Source organism: Corvus cornix, chromosome 1 (genome assembly GCF_000738735.6).
Source record: "Corvus cornix cornix isolate S_Up_H32 chromosome 1, ASM73873v5, whole genome shotgun sequence".
Lineage (NCBI taxonomy): Eukaryota > Metazoa > Chordata > Aves > Passeriformes > Corvidae > Corvus > Corvus cornix.
In genome coordinates, this window is record NC_046332.1 from 18,631,766 (window position 1) to 18,650,683 (window position 18,918).

Sequence of the window (18,918 nt, forward strand, 5' to 3'; positions counted from 1 at the left end):
TGAATCTAATTGTCTTATTTCTTGAGAAACACCTCTAAAAATCACCCAGGTCACAGAACTTACAAACTTCTGTACATAGCCTGCTTTATGAGATTTCCAAGAGGAACCTCGCTGATTCATAAACCAGAATACACAATCAGATCCATCTTCACCATTGTTTCATTGATGCCAAGCCACAAGAGCTTACCCAGAACTGTGCACGTGCCCAAGAATCTGTGCCAAAATATCTCAGAGCAGGATCAGGCCCCTGTAAGATTAGCTGCATGTACAGCTTCAATTCTGCAACTGCAGTAGCTCAAGGAGACAGCTATGACAGAGGCATTGCAGTAATGGGCCCTAAAATAATCAAGAATATAAAGATCTTTGTGCTCTCCACAACTGAAGCACAATTCTTAAAAATGAATGAAACAAATAACTTCTGTATTTGTGAAATAAAAATCAGTTCTTTGGATGACAAGCAGGACCAACATTCTTCAGGCCAAGCTCCTTAAAATCTATAGGCTGTTTTCCCATTTTTTTTATTTTGTTGGGGTTCTTTTTTAGAATTCGTTTTTCAATTGTTTTGGGGTTTTTTCTTGCAGACAGAATTACTAGAATAAAAATATGTTTCTCATCTCTCTCAGATAAAAACTCTGCAAGACCCCCGTCCTAAGGATAAGCCCAACAGAGGAAAAAACTCAGTCCAAAAGATGCACGTTTGTTCACATTTAAAAAAAGGTCAGCAGTTAAAAAACCAGTGCTGGCTGGAACTGTAGAGCAAGGATGGGGGATAACTCCCTTGGGATCTACAGATTCACAGTATAGCATACAGATAGGTGAACAGAAGATATTAAGAATTTTCTGTAAATCAGATTCTTGTATGATCAAGACTGTGTACCAACTGAGAAAACAGAAGTTATTTAAAACCCTAGGTGCACACAAGGCCACAGTTCTAACTGTACTAGCCTAAGAAACAAAAGCACAAGATCCACGGATTCTCAGTCTAATCTGCTCTGAAAGACAGTCACTAGGTTTGCTTGTTACTGACCTAATATGAAACTACAAGTTCCAACTTGGGACCTGAATTACAAAGTACCCCAGAAAACCCCACACTGCCACAATGCTGACCTCCTTCCAGGCCACTTGTGTCAATCCTTAGAGCAAGAAGCTCTGGCTGAAGAGCTGAACACACTGAAATATGTAGGTAGAGACAAAGCCTGACTTTATGAAGTCCTTCTGAGCAATAGGACATTTTAGCACATTCTTAGAACCAGCATAAATATGTTTCTATCACCTTCACACATCTTGTACAACAAACAAAACATGCCTATGCATCTTTGAAAAAGTCATTTTCAGAGAATTAGGAAGAACAGATGGCAATATTCACATAGCATTGCATTAAGAAGAGACCTTGGTGTGGAAGAACAGAAGACCAGGCCCAAAAGCTCTGACCTGCAAGGATATTTTCCTATCAGGCGGCACAAGCTCTTAGATGTGGAAGAAGAATCCTCAACTGAACTTGGATGCTAACAGATTTCTCAAGTCTGTAAGATCACAGTTACCTAACCAATAACCTACAAATCGACAGGTAACAGTTCACCACCATTTTTTCACCTTCCAATATGGGAAAGTAATGTGCATAGGGCAGGTATTTGAGTAACAAAGAGGTAGTTGGTATAGTAAGTTTAAGAGTCATGTAAAAACTTGCAGGAAGTTTGTGAATTCTGTACTTTATTCTGCCACCAGTCATCTGGTCTTACCTGAACATCCCTGAGTCTATTCTGCCATCTGCAAAATGGAGGTGGGGAACACTGGTTCTGAAATGTTTGTAAAATGTAGTTAGTTGATGCCTGCAAAAGCACACAACAGAAGAGCAAAGTGTTATTATACCCTAAAAACATGCTGTTTAACAAAATATGTTATATATAAATGACAATACTAACTGTGTTCTACAACACACACTCTTAAAAGATTTTGTTTATACATCTGTTTAGAAAGTGAATTGTTTTGATTCTCTGGTAGGATGAACCTGAGATTCCCTCCAGAGAAAGAAGCAGGCAATCCTTTTCTAGATCTTCATAATCAAACAAAACTGAGCCTCAGTGTAAAATTTTCCCCAAGTATTATAACACAACTACAGTTAATGCAACTGCCATTTTACCCTATGACAGGGCTAACAAAAAACCCCAACTAACAACTGTGGATGACTCTTCTCAACTTTCTGCCCTGCTACTCACTACCAAGTTTTTCTTTCAGAGACTGCACAACACTTTACACAGGAAGAAGCCATAACCATTTCAAGTTTGTAAGTGGAGAAACTGCTTTATTTGGTCTCCATAGCTGAAAAGGAAGTCATGGCATACTCTACCTTTATTCTAAGGCTACTGCACATTTCAATCACATTTGTAAAACTGGGAAATTCACGCCAATCACCAGCGTCATTATACTGGTAAAGTACAGATGATCCTTCAAGAAACTTCAGTGAGATCCATGAAGATTTTCTTGCAAGTCAAAATTTATTTCCATTGAAGTCTGTAACAAAGTTCTCACTGAACTCAGCATGACAGTGATTACACCTAATGGGGTGCAGCTCAGGGGCAACAGTATAGCTCCTTTTTGGATGGGAGATGGGGGAATCACACATATGGTAAGCTGCCCCCGTCACTTTTGGTGTGTGGGAGAAGCAGTACTCGGGGAAGTGACAAAGTCTGTTTTGCAGACAGTGCATAACATGTATGATACTTTGCAAAGGACATTCCTCTGCAGTTTACCTTACACAAACTTGGGAGTGCTCAGGCTAAAACAGTGCACCTGCTTTTCCACTCCCTCTATGCTTGGCTAGGGCCACCATGAAAGCAGACTGCTTGGCAGAGACACTACTTCGGTTCAGCACTAGCAGAAATGCTTCTGGTTCCTCAGTTTAAAACTGTTCCAAAAAAAAAAAAAACTGGCCCATCATCTAAATATGGACTGCTGGTTGATTATTTCACTAAGTTAATCTATCTGACTAACTCTCCAAAGAAAGGGAAAAAAGCAAGTTTTAACTGCAGTGATAGGACACCACCACCACCATCACCGACTGCCACCTCTTCCCCTGCCCTCCAGCAAAAAATAAAAAGGAGTTAGGGTGTCTCATTCTTCTGATCAAGTGCTACTGATGTAGTTACAGCCATGTTTTAAACACACACTGCTCCTAGCCGGTTTTGCCACAATCCCCCAGACTAACACAACCAAATTCTGTTCAGCAGCCTCAGTGGAATTACAGAAGCTCACATCAATTCTGATTTCAGACCAAAGTGAATTTTACATCCAGATTTTTTAGCCTGACCAGTAGCCCATTTCAATGTAACCTAGCAGGAAAACATTGCTAAGCACATGCAGAGTAACAGGTTTCTCTGAGACATTTCAGACAGAACACTGTCAAAGATACCAATTCTCCTGATAAAATCTTGGCTCCAATACTTATTTTCTGAAAGGAAGGAAAGCCTCAACATTTCACATGTCTAAGGGGGAATGTGGGGGGAAGAAGCAAGTTAGGACAAGAATAATTGAATCCTATGAAAATGCAATAATTATAAAATCAGACACATTGTAGAATCACAGAATGGTCTGGGTTGGAAGGAACCTTAAAGATGACCTAATTTGAACTCCTCGGCCATGGGCAGGGACACCTTCCACTACACCAGGTCGCTCAAGCCCCATCCAGCCTCGCCTTGAACACTTCCAGGGATGGGGCAGCCACAACTTCTCTGGGCAGCCTGTGCAGCTGTCCCATCACAGTAAAGAATTTCTTCCTAATATCTAATCTAAATCTACTCTCTTTCAGTTTGAAGCCATTCCCCCTTGTCCTGTCACTACCTGCTCTTGTGAAAAGTCCCTCTCCATCTCTCTCATAGGCCACATGAGGTACTGGAAGGCTGCTAGGAGGTCCTCCCGGAGCCATGTCTTCTCCAAGTTGAAAAATTCCAACTCCCTCTGCCTATCCTCATAGGACAGGTGCTGCAGCCCTCTGATCAACTGCATGGCCCTCCTCTGGACTTGCTCCAACAGGTCCATGCCTTTATTTTACTGGGGATCCCAGAGCTGGACGCAGTTCTCCAGGTGGGGTGCCACAAGAGCAGCACAGAGGGTGAGAAGCAAAGCATTCTCCTGAAATCCTTATGTTAAACAACAGCTAATTGTTTTAGGGCAGTTAAAAACCTGAATGCTTCAGCAATAAATAGCTCCTATTAAAAAAGTTGCCTAAATATGTGACTACTATATTTTCTTACTGATCTTGAATCAAACATAGTGAAAATGAAAATGACGACCCTTTCAGGATGAGTGATTCATCTTACTTTGGCTTGCTCTCTTAAGAGTAAGAAATAGTAATTTTCCCATTTCATTTTTTTAAGGAAGGTTTTCTTTTTATTTCTTTATAAAAATTGACCATTTTATACATTTGCAACCTGCAATAGCATTTTGACCTTTGCTTCAATTTTCTTCTGATTTCTATTCAGCTTTCTAATCTTATCTTTTCATATTTAGTTATACTAGACACAATTACTGCTGAGACTTTGAATACCCTATACATTCATACAAAAGAATATAGAAAAACAGGACAAAGACAGGACCATGAAACCTATGTTTGCACATAGGGAGTGAAGGCCATAAAACCACTTCTTGAAGTGTGTAACTCCTCCTTTTTGGGTGGCAGGGGCAAAACTGAATTTGTACACAGTTTGTGTAACTGTACTATCAGGCCTCAGGCACACTCTGCATTTCTGAGCACAACCCTTCTCCTACCTGAACTCTAACTCTGCATTCCTTAATGGTCACAAATATTGCTATACAGTTCCCCTGCTGCAGAAAAAACAAGTGGAGCTGCAGAGTCAATACATGTTATCAAGCTCTTTGACTACTCAGATGCTATTAATATTTTGGTAGGGTGGGGGTTAGAATTCCTGTCAGGCACAGAGTTGCTATGGCATATATACCAATTTTTTTCCTTATTTCTTTTCCTTCTAATACATTGGCAATACATGCAGCATCCAGGAACAACTTGGTTTCATGTTTTGCTTTCTCTCACCAGCAGTGCTAGATTCCTTCATGCATGCTGTGAAGTACCCCCTCAACCATTAAAGTCACATTCACATGCCACTTAGTCAAAAGGAAAGCTTGTAACAGCAATTTTTAAATAATTATTTTTTTTAATGTTAAGTACATTATCTGTGTAAATAGTATCTGTGTAAACAGAGATCTGTTGATCTCTATCCTTTAGAAGCTACAGAAGAGTCTAGCACCCACAACAAAAAATGAATATTAATATGGCCACAGTGTTACCTAGTGAGCTACTCTGCATTCCCTAATGGCAGAAGATACTGCCCAAGGCATCTGCTATTAAAAATAGGAACTGGATAATAGATGCTAAAGTCATCTAAAAAATATATATTCCACTTAACAGAAACAGATACTGTTACAAATGAACTCTTTCTGAACAAAGAAATCATATCCACATTTTAGATGCTATTGTTGCTAGATGTATTTTAACAAAAAAATACCTAATTGCAATTTGCCTTTAAATTATTATGAACCAATGTTAAAGTCTACTGTAATATTATGTAACTCCATTTATATTAAATGAAAATAAATTGCAAATGTTTGATGTCAAAACTGTAAACAAAGCTCAAATACTCAACAGGGAAGTCTTCCCTGAAGTACGAAGAACAAGTATTAGGTTTAGAACTAAGTTACCTGAAACTAGTACCTTCCATTGCATCTGCAGAGTCTTTGCTTCATATGTCATTTAATGGCATGTCCTGTAAAGCTGGGAAACTAACTGGGAATTGAAAAAGTAAGATCATTTGTTTTCCCTCTCATTTGAGAAAACAAAGAAGTTTGAGTTCTACTGGTTCTAAAAGCTTGCATTTGGTTAAGAAGAATCAGTTACCTTATTAGGGATAATACTTTACTTTTAAGTGCAAACTCTATTTGCATCTACTTGTGTGTTTGTGCATGAGTGTGATTTTATTAAGTAGGACATTTTTAAAGGCCATAATTTAAAAAAGGCATAATTTATCATGTCCTAAATAAAAACTTTCTTAACTGTTGTAATCCAGATAAATGCACATAGGCCATGAAATCACTTAGAAAGTGTGCAGGCATACAGTGCATGCTCTCAAACAACAAAAAAAGTAGTGCCTAATTTAGTGTAAAGGCTATATTTAGCAACGTATTTTAATGGTTGTCTACCAATAGAGACTGCTTCTGAAAAAACAAAAATACCAAAGCAAAATGAGATTACAAGCACCAATTTAAACCAAGTGTTTATTGACCAAAATCCTGATTTAAATCAGTTCAGTAGGTGTAACTGGAATTCAAGGCAGCAGACACGTGAGCGTACATACATAGGGGCTCACAAGGGCCAGGAATACGAGGCATAAAACCCTCCCTGCTTCCAACATGCCTGCCCCCACTCTCTCCTTCAGCCCTGCCTCAATCTCTGCAAAGCCTGTTAGAGCTCCACAAAACACCATCCCCCACTCAAAGATTTTTTTTTTTCCCTTTAGGATCCTTGAATAAGAGAAACACGTACTGTCCCCACCGTAGACCTGAATTGTGCCCTTCTCTCATGTAACCCATTGCATGGGGATGTTTGTGATGACAGCCTCACCTCCCGTTTTGACTTCCCTCTTTCTGTGAAGAGTAACAGTAAACGTCAAATGCAGCCCTGTGGGTCCATCCAGGAAAGCAAGACTGCACGCAGAAACCAGATCAGCCATGGCAGAGAAACCAGCGGAACACTTCTTAGACAAAATACAGTTATCTGGTCAGTTTCCTCAGGTGCTTCCCTCCCTGCACTCCAGCGTCCTCTCACTCACTTCAGCCCCATCAGCACATGGCGCAGTGAAACAGAAAGCTCGACAGGGACATCCTCGAGAGTCCACTTCACTATATAAATAAATAATCCATTTCCTCTACACGGATCTCTCAGGAGGGCAGGATTTTCCTTCACTGATTAAAAACCAGGAAGACTTCACAGGCACACAGACGCAAAGCTTTGTTTGGAGCTCTCACCTGAACAACAGGCCAGCCGGGAGCAGCAGCAAATCAAGTGATTTCAAAATCTGCAACTGAGTATCCAGATCCCCTCCACAGCTTCCTCCAAAGGACCCTGAACGACCAAACGATGGTGAGGGTCCCCACCATGCAAGATTTTTGCCTGGGTCACTTTTAACCATGGACTTTATTTACCCCCTGCTGCTTTGGTACACAGTGCTGTGGCAAGACAGATGAGCACAACCACATACAAGAGATGCAAGGAAAATACTTAACACTCAAAAATTGTTTTACACACACACAGAAGCAATTCTCTCATATTAATGGAAATCTCGTAGTAATGAGAAATGGACAAATTCAACCATTACACTTATTTTTCTGTCATTCACTTCCCTTATTTAAGGTCTTCTATGCTAAGAAATAAAGTTTAAAACTTCCTTCCCTTGCTCTACTTCTGACACTTGTACTCTTTATTTAGACCAACAGTTTTAAAAGAATGGCACCGGAGCTTCTGCTTACTCTTTCAGCACTAAAACACATTTTTAATCAATACAACAGAGGAAGTAAATTGTGAATAATTGCCTGCATTAATATATTTGCTACCAGCTTTGTCATTCTTCTAATTTGCACACACCAAATTTCCCCTTATAAACACCTCTGTTTCTCCAAAAGCAGCTGGAAATTAATTATGCTGTTCTTATTTTCTTATTAATTCATATGCTATAGTTCTGTAATCAGTGCAGGATCATGCTGCAATTTTGCATACTTGTTTCAAAATACATTATGAGTACTTGATGATTGATCTTTAACACAATGTATGAAAGAGCATCTCAAACAAATTAAAGGGAATACAAATAAAGAAACTTAAAAAAGAAAAAGAATTACACACATTTTCAAACAAGAGCTAAACCCTGAAACTCACAAGTTTGTGGCATGGAGCACTCACTGATTAGAAATGAGCCAGGCAGGAAGTTTACACTATTCAACATGAAATTCGGATATAAAGAAACCTTTTGCAAAGAGAAAGAACACCTGAAGCCAGATTTACCAACACAGTGGCTGTGTAAATGCTACTTCTTTCCAAATCTATCATCTCTGACCATCACTTCGCAGTACATCAGAATGCTTTCTTTCCCTAGCCAGACAGCCAACTTGGGAAGCAAAACATACTTGAACAAAATGGCTTACGTGCCAGAAGACTTATCATCTACCAAATGGCATTCTCACACTTCACGCTCTTCCACCCTCTTCTCACTTACAGGAACTCGGCATGGTTCAGCAATGTCTCTCTCTATTCCCTGCTCTACCTCCATGGCTCACCATCAGGTCAGGGATGGCCTGTAAGCTTGTGAGCTGAACACTGAGTACAACAGGTGCACGACACTGGCAGGACTATCTGCACATCAGTAATTAAGAAAAATGTGAAACTTGCAGCTTTCCTGAGGAATTACAGGCCACCAGGAACTTCAGCCAGCAAACCTGCAAACAGGTGCACATTTCTGATGCAGGTCTGGTTCTGGCGTTTTGTTCAGGAATCCACCTGCACAGCTGTAACTGCAGGATTGGGCTCTTCAGCCATTAGGTCAAGACAAATTGATGTACCTGTACTTCACCCCGTAAGTCAGCATGATGTTGCTAACTTCAGTTCACTGTAGGCAGGATGTGGCTCAAAGACCACCACTTAGGGAAAGCAAACCCAAACACGGCCAACCACAAAAATGGCTTTTTCATCAACCTGACAAAGAAAACCTCAGTTCCTTCCAACTTTCACGGCCAGATTTTATTGCTGAAAATAATGTTTCAGCTGCAGTAATTTTAACAGAGTTACTTCACACTGAAGAGGATGAAATGAGGTAAGAAATCAAGTCCTCCCTCACTCCCCTTCCATTCTCACCTAATGATTTCTCTGTCCAGCTTCGCCTCCAAATTTCTCATGAAGTCACTCTTAAATATTGCTTTGACAGCCACGAAACAATGCATTCTCTCGCATACAAAAACAAAACTCAGAATTATTTGCTGCATAGAAGAACACACAGGCTGCGGAGGGAAAATGCACTATTCTACTGCCAGAGAGACAATCCTAACTATTACTGTGTGACATGCTTTCCCCACTGCCATTGCTGGGTAACTCTTATCTGTGCAAGGCATGAGTACAAATGAAAAACAAATACTCAAAACAGAAAGACAGACAACTTCTAACAAGGCTTAAGTTTAGAAGTCCTTATGTAGCCAGCAGAAAAAACATATTGGGGAAAGAAGTGAAAGGTATTGGTTGAAAGCCATCAAGCACTGAAGCACTGCCTGACACTCAGCAGCACAGTACAGTCACCAATCCTTCACCCAGCTCACCAGTAGCACAGGACCTCCTCAGTTGAATCCTGCAGAGCAGGCCTTTAATGCGTGTGCCTGACCCTGTCACGGGGACCTCTGGGTTTCAGAAGCACAGGATGAAGCCCCTCCCTGGAGCGCAGGTGGCAGAAATCTTCCTGTTGCTATACCTGTTTAAGGGGAGAGGGATCCCACAGCCAGGAACACAGGGGGGCTCCACAATGTCTCAAAGCAGACAATTTGCTACACACATAATGCCTTTCAGAAAGAAAATATCATAAAACCCCAAACAAAACACCACACAGCCAGAGGGAAGACACCTTCCTACTTTCCCTCAAAAAGGGAAGGTGTAGACAGGACTTGATAAGCTTCTTGTCAAGACAGATTCCACTTGCATTAAGTTCCCTAGATCCCATGTTGTGCAAGTCCACTGAATTATTTTTATCTTTGCTGAATGAGGCTCTGTGACATTAAGGGTCAATAAAATGCTGCTTCTTACTTTCAGCATTTGCTACATTTTATAAAATCTCTTATATAGAGACACCCACGTGGAAGATTTCTGACAATAAAAATTCCATGCTTCCTAAGCAACTGATTTTCTTAGTGTACTCTCATAAAATCCTGTTAACTTTTCTTCCCCTTGCTAAAAATTGAAATTTGGTTGTACTAGGTTTCTTTGTACTCAGATATGCCTGAAGCTAGCTTATTTTCACATGCTGAATTGTCCACGCTCATAAGGACTTGCTATTACATTATGCATTTGTGTGCTATAAAGGAAAAAGTACAAACACTGAAAGTGTCAAAAACCATGCTCTTCCTCTTTGTTGATTCATCTTTCACGTAATCAAATTTATAAATATTAGAAATAATAAAATGCTGCTACCATTGTGAGAATACTATTAATAGGTCTACACCCAGGCATTAAGCCAAGTGTGCTTTACTCCTCAAATACGACTCCGATTTTTACATCAAATTTCTACTTTAAGTAACAAAACACCAGTAAACAGCAAATCTGAAAATCTTACATATGTTTACTGGCCCTAGAAATTAAAGTTCAGTAAGCAAGTTACCCTATTCATCACAATACTGCCAGAGTGCCAAAGTAGTTGCTTCGCTCCATTCCATGTTTTATAAGAAAATCAGTTGTAATTTTGCATTAGATTATGAATACGAAAAAATAATTTAATTGTGAGGAACTATTTCACATGAATCACATTTTAAAAACCTCGCTATGAAGAATCATTTTATTCCTTGCATTAACTTTACGAAGTTAGTATTAAATAAATAAGGGTAATAAATACTGCCATAAACAGCAATTTAAATACCGTGTTTACTGGCAAAACCTCTTAAGTAAGCTCTCCTCATACTTTACACTGTCTTGTCAATAAATACAACCAAACTAAGTCAGTAACATCACAACATTCTGAAGGTGGGATTTTTTTTGTTTGAAGCAGCATTATGAATGAAAGTGGAGTATTAGCAAAAGATGTCCAAGTGGCACAGAATTCAGTGAGACTACTCACATCTCAAGACAGGCTCTTACTAAGAAAGCTTCAGAGCAGTAGCACACACCGAAGGAAAGGACACAAAACTAAGGAGTCAGATGTAGATTTTATTCCATTCCCTCCTAATGCTAACCTGCTAAGTGACTGCAGGCAAGCCTACGCTCCTTCACAGCTTTTTATCTCAGATGCCTAAAACAGGGGAAAAAAATGACTGTTCCTGATCTTGAGGTGTGTGATTACAGCACGGCTTGTGTACTTCACCAGACAGGACAGAAGCACATAAATAAGGCAAGGCCTACAACTGCCAATTATTAATAATATCACTATTATTGCGAGAACAGTATGTGCTTTTTACTTTTTCAAGCAATGCAGAACAGCAGCCCATCAAGCCATTCTTAAAGTCAGAGTAATCCTTATGCTGGTTCAGATCTTACCCCTTCTGAAACTATCAAGAAGGGTGACAGCTCTAGGGAGTCTTTTGTGAAATTCCCATGTCCACCAGTACCACACTCATCCCACTGCTTTCAGACAGACACACTGTATCATTACTGATCTTAAAACAACAGAACAAAATAATAAAAAGGAAGTAAGCCCTAATAATCTTTTGACATTAAACAAAACGAAAAAGCTTCTGGAAGTAATACCCCAGGAAAGGGAGAAGGAAAAGAAATAATACGACAGAAGTCAGCAGGATGACTTCTACCTATTTCTACTCAAGAGTATTTTGAAATACATATGATTAGAAGTTTGTTCCATCTTTATAGACCCCTAAGTAATAATGAAAACATAAATTATTAGTAAGTTTACAGTAAGGCGCAACAGTATCTATACTGCTTTGAAAAACTTAAATCACTCATGAAAACTGTCCCAATATATGGGTGCCATATGATTTAATGATACAGGGAAGTACTGTCACTCTGACAAAGGGACATATGGCTATGCTTCCAAAGGTAAAGACCTTGGAAGCCACCAGCAGGCCACAGCAGTGCTGCTGATTCCACCGGTGGCCACAGCAGGCCATCCCCCACAACAAGGCACAGGAAGTCCGACTTGGGTCCAAAATTTGGAAAGCGCCTCTGGTTTTGACTACATCACTTGCCAGAGCTCAGAGACAGCCTGCAACACACTCAAAAATCAGTGTTTCAGTTCGGTTCCAATTTTAATTTATAGTATCTTCCTCCACCAAGGAGCTGCCTTCAGATAAAGAGGGGGATCTGAACACTACAGGTGTCCACACTTCACTGCAGGTACATTTACAAACTTCACACCACAGCAGAGCCTTGCACACCACAGGTCTCATCTACCTTACCTGCACTTTTTCCACCACGACACGTGGTGGAAGAGCAACTCATACCAGCTCACTTGGTCAAGATCTCCTCTCTTCACACCACTCTTTCCCCAGCTCTCTGCTGGAAGACTGCCCTGCCTAACGCCATGTTCATGAGCTCCAGAGGCGCTGTGCTTCCTCAGCCCACAGACCACAAGCGGCAGCAACCTGGAAAAACTTTCAGCTCTGAATGTGAGCAATCGTATCAGTGATTTTAACAAGACTTGTCATCTGCTTCAAGATATTCACATGCTTACAGGATCACCAGCTATGGAACCACTAATTTATGAACGAAGTGTATTAAGAGCATTCTGGATGAACAGGAAAAATATTAGTTATAAAATAATTGCGTGATTACCTCTGATATTTTATGTGGAAAACTGACATTTAATATCTTTAATTATTCACACAACAGCTATAAAAGAGAAAGGTTTTCTTCCTTTAAGGGAAAAATAAACACGGACAAATTCCTCTCACCATCACTCCTACACTCCTTTCCTAAATAAACCTCCTGCTGAAGCCAATGGAAGTTTTGCAGGCAATGGGCTTACAGCAAGTAGCCCCCAAAAAACTCTGAAGTGTCAAGTGCAAGCTTCTTAACTATTCTGAGTTTACCTCCACACAGAAACCAGCTACGTTTCTGCTAAATTACGTGCCTGCTTGACATGGCTTATCAGCTTGCTGTGCCAAGAGGGACAGTAGTGCGCAAAAAACTTTTGAGAGCATGGGCCAGTTTTTGAAGCATCCACAAGACCCCTTGCTAAAGCAGCTCATCACCTTCTATCTTGTGACACACCAGCCCTGCACTGGCACTCACCAAGCAAGACCAGAACTCCTGTACATCAAGACTGAATTACTAAAATCCATTCATGAACAGCTACTTTAGTGATAACTGTGTAATAAAAGAAATCTTCCCTTTTACCAAAATAAAAGCTCCCTAAAGCAAATGGAGATTTCAAGTCATGGAAAAATCTAATGAAATCTCTATTCTCACCTTAACTAGGCACATTATTTTTATTGCCTTTTTTTTAAGCTACAAGGAAATGCATTTCTTCTTCTCCTCTAAAACTCCTATTACACATTTTTTGTAAAAAAGACACCCTACCCTTTTCTTTGTTCAAGCCAGTTCAACATCAGGCTTGACATACATTTAGCACTATGCACAAAACCAAGGTCCGCTCCTCTCCAAGTGTGGGAAGATTAGGATCACCACTTCACTGCCAGATCAACATTCTGTGCATCCAAAAGACTTCATAACAAAACTAAAAACCAGATAGTGACTCAAGACCTGAGTCAAGGTCTCTGAGCTATTCTTGTTCAGTATCCTTTACTATTACTCGAAATAAAGAAAATGTCCTTAGCACTTGCAGAACTCTCATCTGACTCTTACCCGAAAACAGAAAATTAAATTCAGAAATCAGTACATTCGTATTCAGCCCTGATCAACATTTTGAACCCTATCTGCCAGTTTTGAATTTCCAAACCTGTTTTCACTTGGAAAAAATTATTGCACCAATTACTCTTCACAGAACACGATCCTTGTCAGTAATGCCATAAAACCAAAAGCAATATTCTTCTATGCAACTAGCCTGTCATGAAGAATTTCAGTAATTGAACTTGGTGTATATACTCTGACACCTACACATACCAATCACACTGCACACAAAATCCAAAAACCTGAAATTTGGGTGTAAATCTGCAGGAACTGGAGAACAGTAGAATACTCCCTTCAAACCAACTGCCCACTGTGGTTATCCCAGCCTTAACACTAGCTCTGTGGTCATAGCATCACACCAGAACAGCTGCTCCCAACAGCCCCCTTTGAGTCAGCATGTTTGGAACCATCACCTATCTTAAGTCTGCTATACACTGCCTGCAAAAGGTCAAGAGTATGTTACTGATCATTTGCATTTATGAGTACTAAGCTTACCCCAAATACTTGTGTTGTCTTGTTTTTAATTATGTACAGAATAGTGCCAAAAAGAAATGCTACCTCCCACTTCCTATTTTGGGCGAAACGCAGGTCAGTGACACCACGAGCAATCGTATGAGAAGTGCTCCAAGTGCCACTCATTTTATGTCATCTATGAATGTGACCCCAAAAATTTAGAACCTCTTCTTTAAACTACCACTTCAGCTTAAAAGGTGTCAAACCCTTCAAAAGTTATCATAACTTTTCCCAGCATGCAGATAAAAAAAAACCATTGTTGTGTACCTGAAAGCTTAGGAATACCAGTAAATTAGCCACAAAGACACATCTTCCAAATTGATTGGTATCTGCATTCATCAATGCCAAAAGAAAAAACAGTAACACAGAAAGAGCATGGATGGAATTCTAATTAGCTCTCAGTTTACATGTTAAAAGTGAACGAACTCCTGTTGCAGCGGCATTACAGTTCTGCTAAACTTCTCACTGATTCTTGACCTCCAGAGTTTTCTAATTACCTATTCAGTTTTTATTCTCATAGTTTTCTACCACTGAATTTTAAAAGGGCTTTACACGCTCATTAAATTTTTGACCTGTGTGTTGCACTTTGCATATTCTAATGTTACTCTGGTTTAAAACTTTTGCCCTAAGTCAGTCAGCTGATTATCTTTACAAAGTTTTAAGGGAAAGAAAAACACAAGAAAAAAAAATAAGTGAAGAGAGCTCTGAATATGCACAGCCTCTTAACTCCCAGGTTATTTGGATGCACCTCTACATACAAACTTTGTATTCTAGCAACTGCTATTAGCACCTGGAGAAGACGTCTTCTGAAGTACTAAAACCGTAACAAGCATCTTCCTCATAAAAAGTGGCAGCACGAGAAACACTGTCTTATCAACAAGAACCAAGTTCTTTTTCCATGTGTACAGTTTACATACTTACCCAGGAAGGCAAATGGAAATTACAGACAGACGAAGATGAAGCTGTCTCAAACCCTTTGTCATGTGATAGTGACCTATAAAGTATCAAATAAAGGCACATCATCAGCACACCATGATTTTACAATATTGCAACTCACCACATCACCAACAAGAGGAGAGATCCCAAAACTTGAAACTTGCTTCCTCCTCACCCCCACCTCAGCTAAGTTGTCATTAAAACGAGATGACAGTCACAGGAAACCGTAAGGAGCAAACAAAAGCTGCACCGTGTCTTTAAAGGGCATTAGGAGGGGGCAAATGGAGCAAATAATCTGAGTGTGCATCAGCAGGGTGGGTAATTTTTCCTCTGTCTGTCTCTCTCACACGGATGCATGTTTATGAGCGTGCACAGACACATATACATACACACAGGGATGCATCACGTAATTATTTACATGCACACACAGTAATACTTGCATGTATTATCAAAAGAAAAGACAGAAAGTTGACCACCATCTGCAAGGAGGCATACATAACAATAACCCCCGGGAACTTACACAAGTGAGCGATCAATCCCCGCGCGTGGACAAGCCAAACAACGCAAAAATTAACAACAAGAATAAGCCGCCAGACCGCAAGTACGAGATCCACCCGGGAAGAGAGACAGACAGAGCGACGGACGAAGGCTGCAAGGCTGGAGCACAGTTTCAGGTAATGCCCGCTGCCCCCCGGCAGAGCCCGGCCGAGCCGCCCGGAGCGCTGCGGCCGCCCAGCCGCCCCTCCGCCACCGCAGCCCGCGGGGAGCGACCCCCGGCCGCCGCGGGGGGAGCGGCGCTCGCAGCCGCCGCCCGCCCTCCGCCCACCCCCGCCCGTGCAAAGTGTAGGGCCACCGGAATCCGGGCTCCGGGGTGGGGTGGAAAGAAAAGGTATTAAATATGGAGAAAGACCGCCGTGACCCAGGGTTTTCCCGTCTCCCCCACCGCGCCCCCCGCCCCCGGTCACCATCAAGTTTGCATCCTAGTTACAAAATGTCGATCTTGAAGGCTGACAAGACACAGGGAGAGGGGGAGAGAACGAGAGAGAGGGAGAGAGTGAGTGAGAGAGAGAGAAGAGAGAGTCCATCTTGCTTTGAGGGGGGAGGAGAGGAGCAATAATGCAGCGCATAAATCTCACCCTCCCGGGGGAAAAGTCTGCACAACACCTTTGGGGGCGGGCGGGCGCGCAGGGAAGGGGCGGCGGCGCGGAGAGGGGGCGCGGGGGGCTCCCCGGCCCTCCCAGCTGCCCTCCCCGGCGGGCTCCGGCGAGGCAGGCTGGCAGCAAACACCTCCCTGCTGCTCCCCTCCTCCTCCCCGCGGGCCCGGGCGATGATCCCGCTGCTGCCGCCGCCGCTGCCACCGGGGAGGAGGTGCCACCGCCGGGAGAGCCCACATGGAGACCGGCACCCCGTCCCTGCCCCGGCGGCCGAGCCGGGCCCCTCCGCCGCCCCGCCGGGCTGCGGGACTTGGACGTGTCACCAGCAGGACGGGCAATGGTTTCGGCGCCCCAGGCCCGAGTGACCACCGCCGGCCTGGCGGCGCCCCGGCCTCCCCGCACATACTCACCTCCGCAGAAAACTTTTAACCGCGGGCCTCCCCCGGAAAAAGTGGCGAATCCGCCCCGCACACGGTTAAAGCCCCGCGGCCCCCCAGCTCGGCTGGCGGCGAGCGGGGGAGACCCGGGCACGGTCCTTCCCCGCCCCGGCGGGGAGGGAGGGAGGAGGCAGCAGGCAGGGAGGGAGGGGGCGGGCAGCCGCCTGCCGGTGCCTCTCGCCCCGCCGCCGTGCATGTCGCCTCGGCGGCTCTCGCATCGCTTCGTTTTACCTTCCTCATTCAGCGGCGGCAGCGGGCTGCCACCGATATTCCTAACGCAAACCTGCTGCCGTGCGGCGCCCGGGATTAACGCGACTGCCTCCTTTTCCCCTGCCTCCAACCCTTCCTTCCCCGTCCTCCTCCTCCTCCTCGCAAACCCACACTGGATCGGCTCTCCTCACAGCCATGCAAGTTTCATACATTGCAAATAAACCCGAGAGGAGGAAGAGCGAAGCGCCTGGCGGGGAGCGGGGGGAGGAGGAGGAGGAGGGCTGCTTTCTGTAATTTACCAGCGACCCGATCTCGCAGCAGCAAATAACAGCCGAGCACCCATCCGGCTCCCGGCGGCCGGGAGAGGCCCCCCCGAGGCGGCCGCCCCCTCCCCAAGGCGCCCCTCGCCAAGTTTTCTGTCATCGCGACCACCCAATGTCACAACTTACCTTCAGAAATAGGACTTCGCGCGGCCGAGGCCTGCCACCGCCTCCCCCCGGCCCCCGCCCGCCTTCCTCCCTCCCTTTCTCCCTCTCCACCTTAAACTTATTGACACAACATAATCCCGCATCCACGCGAAACTCCGGCAGGGCCGGCCGCCCGCCCCCCCGCTGCCCACCGGGGCCGCCGCCGCCCCGGGTGCATCGCCGATGACTACCGGAAAACGCACAGCCCAACTCTCCGGCCGAGCCCGGCCGCCGCTGTTGTTGTCGGGGTCGGCGCCGGGGTTTTTCCTCCTGCTCCCCGTGCGGCCGCTGGATCGGCTGCTTCCCCCTCTCTGGTTTTATATGCCCCCCCGCCCTTTCTCGCGGCGGCGGCGGCGCGGAGCCCCCCAGGCCGGCGGCAGCCGATACCGATCCGCGCACTCTCCCCCGCGCCTCGCCGCCCCTCGGGATGAAGTTTCGTTTCTGTCTGCCGCGATTTCCCTGTCAAGTCCCCCCGGAGGCACGCACCGAGCGGCGGCCGGTGGCCATCCCTCCTCCTCCTCGCCCTCCTTCCCCTTCCTCTCTCCGCCGCTGCTCTTGCCTCTCTCTGTGGCGGCGAGAGGTGCCTGGTTTCAAACGCAGCCTGGCACTGGCTGGCCTACCCCCGCCGCCTCTCGGGCTCGGCTCGCTGGTGTTTTAAATGCCCTGCGCTGTTCCGCGATCCACTTGGCCCCCTCCCCGTCAAACACCCCCAAGTCACCCCTGCCCTCCCGGCCGGGAGGAGGGCTGGCGACACCAACCCACCCGTCCTCCGCTGCCCAAACTTTCAAAACGAAGGCAGGGCTGGCAAGAGGGAGGAAAAGTGACTGGGAGCCGCGGCAGCCGCCGCGCCGGGCAGGGGAAGCTCCGCACCTCCTCGTCCGCCAGCGCCGCAGGAGGGGCGCGGGGGGCTGCCCCGTCGCTGGGGCGCGGAGGGTAAAGTGTGGGGCGAGGGCACCCCTCTCCCTATCTCTCTCGCTCTCTGTCTCCCTCCCTGCCTGCCGCTGCTCATCTCCGCCCGCCCGATGCGGGTCGGCGGGCGGGGGCACTCACCTCGGCGGGGTGCGCACCGCGCCGCTGGGCCGGACGCGGCTCGCAGCGCAGCCCCTCCGCCTCGGCGCCCGCGGAACGCGGCTCCACACAGAGCCATGCAACCCGGGCAGCGCCACAACACTCCCCGCGATATAAGACGCCCCGCCATTGGCCGGCGCGCTGAGCGACGGGCCCGCCGGCCACTCAGCGTTGCCGTTACACCCGCGGCCCGCGAGGGAGCTGCCGGCGCACACACTCCCCGCACACACTCACACAAAGATCGCCGCGCTGCCCCTCGCAGGGTTCACGGAGCCCCCGGCGGCGGTGCCGGAGCGGGGCAGGGAGCGGGGGCTGCCCGGGGCAGCGCGGAGCCGTGCCGACCACAACGCCGGCAGCCGCTGTCCATTGGCCGCCCGGGCAGCGCCGCGAGAGTAAACTACGCCTGCCCTGGGCAGCGCCGCGGGGCAGGGGGGTGCGGGCTCGGCTTGGCCCGGCCCGGCCCGGCACACCCCGAGCATCCCCCCGATAACTTACTCGGCCGAGTTGGGCGGGTTTCATTC

At 45.3% G+C, this 18,918-nt stretch overlaps 1 protein-coding gene across 12 annotated transcripts in view; it reads right to left on the reverse strand.

The window, feature by feature from the left end:
• BBX (BBX high mobility group box domain containing) overlaps nt 1–18,478 on the reverse strand; it is a 152,620-nt gene extending 134,142 nt beyond the window's left edge. For 5 of the 12 annotated variants that reach the window (XM_019283780.3, XM_010395858.4, XM_010395863.4 and 2 more), the window contains exons 1-2: nt 15,047–15,119; nt 1,740–1,829 (exon numbers count right to left, since the gene is read on the reverse strand). The gene's annotated coding sequence lies outside the window, so the exon portion shown is untranslated. Of the gene's footprint in view, nt 1–1,739; nt 1,830–15,046; nt 15,120–16,625; nt 16,774–17,815; nt 17,891–18,379 lie in introns of those variants that run through there. The other 7 variants (XM_039557701.1, XM_039557688.1, XM_039557694.1 and 4 more) reach the window with 7 other exon arrangements.
• Between the last annotated feature and the right edge of the window lie 440 nt (nt 18,479–18,918).